Source organism: Tachysurus fulvidraco, chromosome 4 (genome assembly GCF_022655615.1).
Source record: "Tachysurus fulvidraco isolate hzauxx_2018 chromosome 4, HZAU_PFXX_2.0, whole genome shotgun sequence".
Taxonomy (NCBI): Eukaryota; Metazoa; Chordata; class Actinopteri; order Siluriformes; family Bagridae; genus Tachysurus; species Tachysurus fulvidraco.
Window position 1 is genome coordinate 9,866,325 of NC_062521.1, and position 8,729 is coordinate 9,875,053.

The window sequence follows — 8,729 nt, forward strand, 5'->3', positions numbered from 1 at the left end:
CGTTCACATTACCCTAAAAAATATTATTGTCTCTTGTGTCAGGACTAATCGATGAATTTGTACATGTAAATCTACATGTAGCAGATCATACAGACTTCCTTTAATGCATTAGCTGAGCCGAGCTGTTTTAAAATGCCAAATTCTCTCCCATCAATATTCCTTGAAAAACACATGCCTAAGTTAGACTGCTTATATTCTAATGTAAAAGGAGGTTTTTGAATTGCTAGGCAACCCAACTGACAAGAAAGTGGAAATACCTCAGTGGATGGATGGCCACAGACACCTAAGTATTTTGCCAGGATGTGATTAAAGTGTTCAGAATGTGTAACTTTTATCTCTGTTGGAGTTTTAGGCAACGTTTGAGAGCTCTATTCACAGTAAGGGATGCCCTCAAATCATGTGCATTACATTGCATATGCCAATTTAAACTTCTTTGTCACACATATTGCCATCATAATCTGACAGGCAGTTATATGGTACTAACTGTGTGTGATAATGGGCAGATACACGGGACAATCTGTGGCACTTCTGCCTATTGCTGCTAAGGTTTCCCTGCCGTTTACCATCATCATATGTTCTCTGAGACAGACCGAAAGGGAGAGGGAGGGACATGGCTGAATAGGAGAACTGGGGATTGGAGCAGGAATGTTGTCATGCTAGGTGCCTTGACAGCTCGCACTGCAGGGCTTAGCTTGATCAGAGTAACACATTGTGGCCAGATGTGCAACAGATGAGCCTTGGAGTTAAACTCCAACAAAAGATAGGGGTCAGAATCTGGCTGAATTTAACCCTGATGCTGCAGTCAATCACACAGTGGGACTTGGCTAACCTAAGGATGACAAAGTGAAACCCCTTGAATATGCACTAAGTATATTTTAATCAAGGGTATAATTACATAAAACTATCATAAAGCTGCTTTGGAAAAGGGCCAGTGACTGTTTCCTGTTCTGCACCACATGTGTTTAAGCCCATTTGAATGAAAATCTTTGTCATGGTCGTGATCAGGGATATGACTTCATAGCAGAAGAGAAAAGAATTGCCTGTCTTTAGTCTCGTATCTACAGCAACAATCTAGGAGCCAGTGATAGAGTAGTATAGGGATACTTTTGCACCTGAGTGTATAATGGTGGTGCAGTGGGCAGTGACGGGGGCTGACCTTACACCCGCAGAATGAACTTCATTATATCTGCCATGAATAGTAAGACGCAGCTTAACAAAACATGCTCACCTGTCACACATAAGCAAATCTCTTGAGAGTAATGAGTGCACCTTTTGTTGCTCTCTTTCTTTCCCTCTTTAAGTCTGTGTTATTTTCCAGGTGTGCACATTTCCTATCTTTTTCGGATCGAGCATCTTCACCTCTCGAGTCCTGTCTGATGAAAAAAGTGTCAAGAATGTTTGTCTCTTGCTGTATATTTTCCTTCGTTCCATATGTTAACCGAAACCGAGCCAGGCATTTGCAGATGTTTATAGTATACTTTATGAAAAGCTTCCTCACACCCGGTTCTCTCTCTCTCTCTCTCTCTCTCTCTCTCTCTCTCTCTCTCTCTCTCTCTCTCTCTCTCTCTCTCTCTCTCTCTCTCTCTCTCTCTCTCTCTCTCTCTCTCTCTCTCTCTCTGTCTTTCTCTTCATTGTGTGTGTGTTTGCTGAGAGGCTCCATTGTAAGCTCTTGCTCACTGGGTGTCCACTCTGACGCTCCACAATCTGAGGATCAAGTTCCCTGCCCGGCTGGACTCTACATTCCAGGACCTCACTCCTGAGTCCTCTGAGCACTGTGGCGTAGCGGACACAGATCAGCGACCCTGCCATATGACAGGAAAAAGCACCAGCCCGGAGGTCTCTCAATAACCAGTACAGATGGCAAAATCAATGTCTATGCCATTCTGTTGGATACAGGGAATTATAAAGTTACAAGGGCATATGTTTTCGATGCTAAGCATCTAATTATTAAATTTAGTAAACTATGATTATGATGAAAATATTTTATATATATATATATTATAAGGCAGTTTATTTCCTATTGTTTCTGCTATAAATAAAATGATGAGTTTGGAAGTTGGAAGTAACTCAGCACTATTTATTCTATATTGAATCTATAGCAGGAGCAGAGAAATCATGAGCCCATTTTCTGTCAGCAAACACAGTAGGATTAATGTTAACACACCCCATATTGACTTAATGTCAGCATTATGCCAAAGTGAAACTTGACTACATTTCCCATAAGCCTCACCTGTGTCCTGTTTCAAATTCAAATTCAATTTTTTTGTATAAAGCTTTTAACAATTCACATTGTCTTAAAGCAGCTTAAGAAAAGCATAGAAACAGAAGAGAGAAAAAAGAGAGAAAGAAATATATATATAATATAAAGAAGAAAAAATAAGAATAAAAATGAATTAATTAATACATACAATTAAAGATTAAAATAAATTTTAAAATATGAATTCAAAGTTTAAAATACAGTATACATATATATCTCACTAATGATTAAGCCAGAGGTGACGGCGGCAAGGAAAAACCAGCTGAGATGATATGAAGAGGAAACCATGAGAGGAACCAGGCTCAGAAGGGAACCCATCCTCATTTGGGTGACACTGGACAGGAAATGATGTAAATGTAAATAATGTCATTTGTACAACATTTTATAATAGTTTATAGAGGCTTTGTTTATCCAAATGGTTACCTCATTTATTTATGACTTTCACTTTCAACCTTCTGTTGTTGTGGTTTTTTTTTATTATTCCTGTTTGTCTCAATTACTTTAACATTTTGCCTCTGATACATAATCATGCTGACAATCTGCTAACTGACCTGTTTGCGAGAGTATGTATGTGCTTTCCTAAGAGTTTGAACAGCAGACTATCCAAATAAAGTGTTATCAATCATGCATTTTTATTGATGTTTTCCATATTCGTCCATTTCTATGAACTTCTGCATTGATGTGTTTTAAGGTCTGTTAGCACTTCATGGTTTTGGAGATTCGCAACTGAGAGACAATGCTAAGGTAAGGAGCATCTTTTCCATTTTCCAGCTCACTAACAGCATGAGGAGATGGTGTGTAGAGATATAGTGACCTGAGCAGACCTCTTTCACAAATGCTCTTGATTGCAAACACACTGAGAGAAGATTTTCTCTTCTCTTTGTGTTACGGTTGATGATGATGTGCTCAGTCTTTGCTGTATATATACAACAGCTCCTTTGGTATTTAGGATAATGGAAGTTAAAATCATTTCTGGCTCAGTAGTACGAAAACTTGGGCGAAGTACAGTAGATCAGATGTGTGTCAGATGTAATAATGTCCATGATGTTTTAACAGTTAAGCACTTGAGATCAAATTGACATTTACTATTTTCCTGTCATTTGTACCTTCCACACATTTATCTCTCTGAGTATGTGTGCATAACTTTGAGCTACGGAAAAGCGCTATATAAATAAAACTTCTTCTTCTTCTTCTTCTTCTTCTTCTTCTTCTTCTTCTTCTTCTTCTTCTTCTTCTTCTTCTTCTTCTATAACTTAGTGTGTTTGTGTGTAATTTCTGTTAACTGTTAAATCCATACATCCACGTTATGTTCCGCTTATCCTACACAGGGTCAGGGTCTCTTCCAGGACACAGCTCAGAACACTCCCATCAGCCTATCACATGTCTGTGGACTGAGAGAGGGAACCCGAAGTACCAGGAGGAAACCTCAGAAGCATGTGGAGAACATGTTTACTCAACACACACAGAGCACAGGCATTAATCGAATCTCCACCCCCAGAGGTGTGAGACAAACATGTAAAGCCAATGTGTACTGTTACTTAATTATCTCAATTATTACTTATCTAAACTACTCAAATAAAGAGTTACCTAATAAATAAGTACCTACTGTACATATAAGAGGTGTTTGCAAATGGCATCCATTTAAACCTTGAAGCACTGTCACTGCATTACACTAACATTCCTTGAAATAACACAATTAAAAGCATTAACATACCATAAAATTAACAAAGAAAATAACACTTATGTATTCTTATCTTGCCTTTTTTTTTTTTATAATAAATCAAAAAGCCCAATAATTGCTACCTGCATTAACCAATGTCTGTTTCATTATTGAGTAAAATTAAGGCCACAATGACCAACATCAGCCAACAGCTTAAAAACATCTTTGTGGTTGTTAATTGTTTTCTACACAACTTTTTAAAAAGGTGCAAAGATTCTACGAAGGCAACATGATTGTGATCCAGTGGATGTAAATCTTTGAACCTGAGAAAGATGATCATTGCAAATTGTTAATATTTTGTCTAAAGATTTACATTTTTGTATTTAGTACTGCTACAAGATTAGTTGTTTGATTTATCGATTGATTGTTTGATTGATTGATTTAATGTGAAATGGCTTATTTAGGGAAGAAAATACATTAAAAACAAAAAAAATCATAATAGTTTTCTTCTTCTTTCTATTATTATTATTATTATTATTATTATTATTATTATTATTAACATTTTTCCGATTTTGCAAGGTGTGTGTAATCATCTGACCTCAGCTATATGTAGTGGAGAGTATTTGGAGTATTTTCCCAGCTTAAAGTCCTTGAATTGCTTTAGAAAAGATTTTCATGAATTTTCAATCTTATGTTTGTGGTCTCAACAATCATTTGGCTGTTCTGTAACACAGACTGTATTATCACTCTTATGACTGTCACATGCTCTGCCTGTGTTTAAATATGAGGCAAGGAAGCACTGAAGAAAACTTTACAGCTCACATAAGTGTTACAACTAACGTGACTTTATTAAATGCCCTTTTTTTTACTTCCTTCAAGTTAATAAATCTTATATGATGGTATAAATTGGCAACACATTAAATTTCCGGATAGTCCAATACAGACAATTTGCATTATACAGTATATATACTTATTCATGCTTGATGAGAAAGCATGGAAATGAAGTTCCATGCTCCACTGAATGAATGATGTCCCAGTCAGTGTGAAATAAATGAATGAATTAAAAAGCATTAACTTCAAATAAATAAATATTACAGATCAGTTTATGGAATGATTCATTTTCCTTGTGAGGTGTTGAGCTTTGCTTGATATTAAATCTGTTTGAAAGAATTGCACTCCACAGTAGACGCCAAAGCATACTTCTGGGTTGTGTGCCACATTGAGGAAAACAATAATAAACTATTGAAATCTATGAAAGGAAAAAAAAAAAAGTAAAAAAAAAAAAAAATTAAGCAGTACAGAACCCACAGCTACATGTGGAGCAGCTCTGTAAGACATTGCATACATAAATACCGCCTTGGTAGAATAATCCCTAAAAATTCCTACTTTAAAACACCCACTACTGTTTTCTTAATTTTCTCCTTTATAACCTAGCTGTCAACCTCTCACCACTACCTGACCTTGAAAACTATACATAGGCTTGACATTCACTGATCTCTCACTAGTCTAGGGTAGATGAGATTGCAAGAGCATATGAATGAATTAGACCCATTTCCTTTTAAGGCTTCTCTTTTTCCCATTTTAGTTTTGCCCACAGATCTAGAGGTTACAAGGATGTGGTTGAAACATTGATTAAATAACTAAATATATTTGCCAGTTCTTCTGTATACACACACACACACACACACACACACACACACACACACACACACACACACACACACACACACACACACACACACACACAGACACAGATATATATATATATATTTAGGTGTTCCTAAAAATTTGCTTCACAGTGACATTTGCAAATGTGTATCTGTTCCTTTGTCCTTGCACCCATTGCATCCGCAGAGGAAGGGAAAATAACGAAAAGAATGGAGGCAAAGACAATTAATGAATTAAGAAGCATCTTCTATTTCCCTACTGTTTCTTGAGATCATGCATAGGTGACACTACAGTGATAGTGTGATAATGAATTACTTCTGTAACCGTGTACAATATGGTGAAAAAGAACACTTGTTCAGTGACCAATATTTAGGTGCAAAACAGTTGTCCAAAAGTCCAAAGCCCTCTTAAGGGTTTCTATATATGCTATAAAATATAATATTTAAATATTTAGTTTTCAAAACATGACGTATGTTTTAAAGGAATCTATATGCACGGCAAATCTTTGATTAAAACCTAAATTCATGTTTAATATCATTTATAAACCTGAAACTTAATTTTTTATTACTTTATTTTAACCTATTGCTTGATCATCTAAATAAAAGTGTAGATCAATAAAAAAAAATGTGCAAAATGTACAAAAAAAAAGTGTGTAAAATCCAGTAAACCCTGCAGTCTCCTTGTGCATCTGCACCTTGCTGATTGACAGGTCTTCAGTCGCTGCCTCTGGCTCAGGCGCATTCTTACAGTAATGAAGTGAACCCCCTGCGGTCCTAATGAATGTGGACGGTGCGGTTACCTGCGGCGTCTAATTAACGCCCACTGAGTAAAGAATGTAAAAGGATTAAGCCACCATCTCCACCCCCTCTCTACATCTCCACCCCCTCTCTACACCTCCACCCCCTCTCTACACCTCCACCCCCTCTCTCCATCTCCACCCCCTGCACAGACCAGTGCGCTTTAGCCAAACACAAAGACATAGACTGAGTCAGTCTGTTGCTTCTCAGTCACATAATCCTTCAGCCTCTCCCAGAAATGAATTCACATGTTAAACGCGTGGGTTTGCTCTTAAATGACGACCCGAGACTCCGCACACAGTTTTAAGAGCGCACCGGATTATTTCATTGTTTTCAGGTGAAACAGCCTCCTTCTTTAAACGGGATTAATGCAGTTTAGGTTTCCTGCGGTGTGTTCAGTGTCCGCCCTGAGCTCAACAATGCTAATGGAGCACATCGGAAACATTAACCGAGACGCAGACCAATGATTATCCCAATACCCAATACCTTTATATTTACCTTCTTATAATAAAAGGACGCTTATAACAAATGGGCGTGGCGTGTTGCCTAGGCAACAACATCACTTAATCTGAATTGTAGCACAATGTTTTAATCTAAGCATAAATCTGCATTTATATACTGTAGGAGTTTTTTTCTACTGATTTCATGTGTGGAAATATGAAAAAACATAAGCATTTCATTTAGTTTAAGAATGAAATGCCTGTTTTAGATTATGAATAAGGATTTCTTTAAACTGTTATAGAAGTCTAGCTAAGTCAAATTTGAGACACAATCGATTGCCAAATGATATAGATTTTAATATGCTAAAATCTACGGATTATTCTATTTGCTATGATAAATCTTACTTTAATTTTTGTAATAGATTATGTGGTAAACACTTTACTCGTATATTCAAAAAGAAATCCATGATAACAGCCCCATTGGGGCTCTATTCTAAAAATTATATTCTAAAACTAGTAGTCTCACACAGAACATTGTAAAATTGTTGTGGTAGTTATTATTATTATTATTATTATTATTATTATTATTATTATTATTATTATTATTATTATTATTATTATTATTATTATTATTATTATTATTATGCCCAGAAGATGGAGCTAAACTCCTCACCCTTCTTCTATGGCCTAGGCTTTCATATAAAATCGTATTTAATTGACCAGTAGGGTATTTTGAGTCAAAAATACTACATACATATAAAAATAAAACAGTGGCTGGTATGAATGCCATGTATAATATAATATAATATAATATAATATAATATAATATAATATAATATAATATAATAAGTTTATGACTTTTGCTAGAAGCTTGTGTAAACCCAAAACTGCGAGACAAATTGAGAGCAACAGACGGAATTTCGAATTTTCTCAATTGCCGAAAGTTCCGTGTCTCGTCTGAACTGCGATCAGTTATGTGAGTGAAGTTAATGAGTGTTATAAATAAGAGCAAGGCCGTGTGCCACCCCGCTGACCGGCGGCCGCTGTGCTCCGTTTTCCGCAGCGCTGCTTTGGGTAATTAGTCTCTAACAGAGCAGTAATGCGGGGCTGATGGATGGCTGCGTCACTGGCCTTCAGCTCAAACTCCCCTGTTATAGAGGCTTCGTAACTCCTCATTAGCACACGCACAATGCATGCCTTGGACTGGAAGAGGGAAGGTGCACTTCATCAGACTATCTATCTATCTATCTATCTATCTATCTATCTATCTATCTATCTATCTATCTATCTATCTATCTATCTATCTATCTATCTATCTATCTTTGATACACTTTTAAACAATTTTTTGGATGTTTGAGGTTTTTGCGTTTGAGTTAAAGGAAGCTAAAGCATACAAGCACCATTATCCATTATTTAATTATTCTCTCTCTCTCTCTCTCTCTCTCTCTCTCTCTCTCTCTCTCTCTCTCTCTCTCTCTCTCTCTCTCTTACCCCCCACCCCACCCCCCTGCCTCGTGTCTGTTTTTAATTTAGACTTTCACTTCTCCGACCCCAGAGACATAATTATACACATTTTCCCCTTTTCTTTCCAAAAGGGCTCACAAACCTTCAGTCCAAAACGGAACGGACTATTAATTTAGAATAGAAGCCGAAAGTGTAACGCAGTCCAAGGATCAGTTGGTGAAACAATGACTTCGGGGAGCTGAGTATATCACAGGTCAATCACAGTGATTGCTTTAATAGAGCAATTTAACTATGTTATTAAAATGCTATCAGATACCATTATTATAAACTTAGACTAAGTGGAAAAATGGAAATGCTTAGGAATGTGAAAATGCATAATGCAAATTCAAATTTAGATGTTATTTGTCACATACATCATCATACACAGTATGACATGTAGTGAA

The 8,729-nt window shown here is 36.6% G+C and overlaps 1 long non-coding RNA gene across 1 annotated transcript; it reads left to right on the forward strand.

Annotated features, from left to right (window-relative positions):
- The first annotated feature begins 2,553 nt into the window (after window positions 1-2,553).
- LOC125141001 lies at window positions 2,554-4,377 on the forward strand. The gene is made up of 3 exons (XR_007140324.1): window positions 2,554-2,613; window positions 2,949-3,001; window positions 3,586-4,377. It is a non-coding gene; the product is annotated as an uncharacterized LOC125141001 (long non-coding RNA).
- The last annotated feature ends 4,352 nt before the right edge of the window (window positions 4,378-8,729 follow it).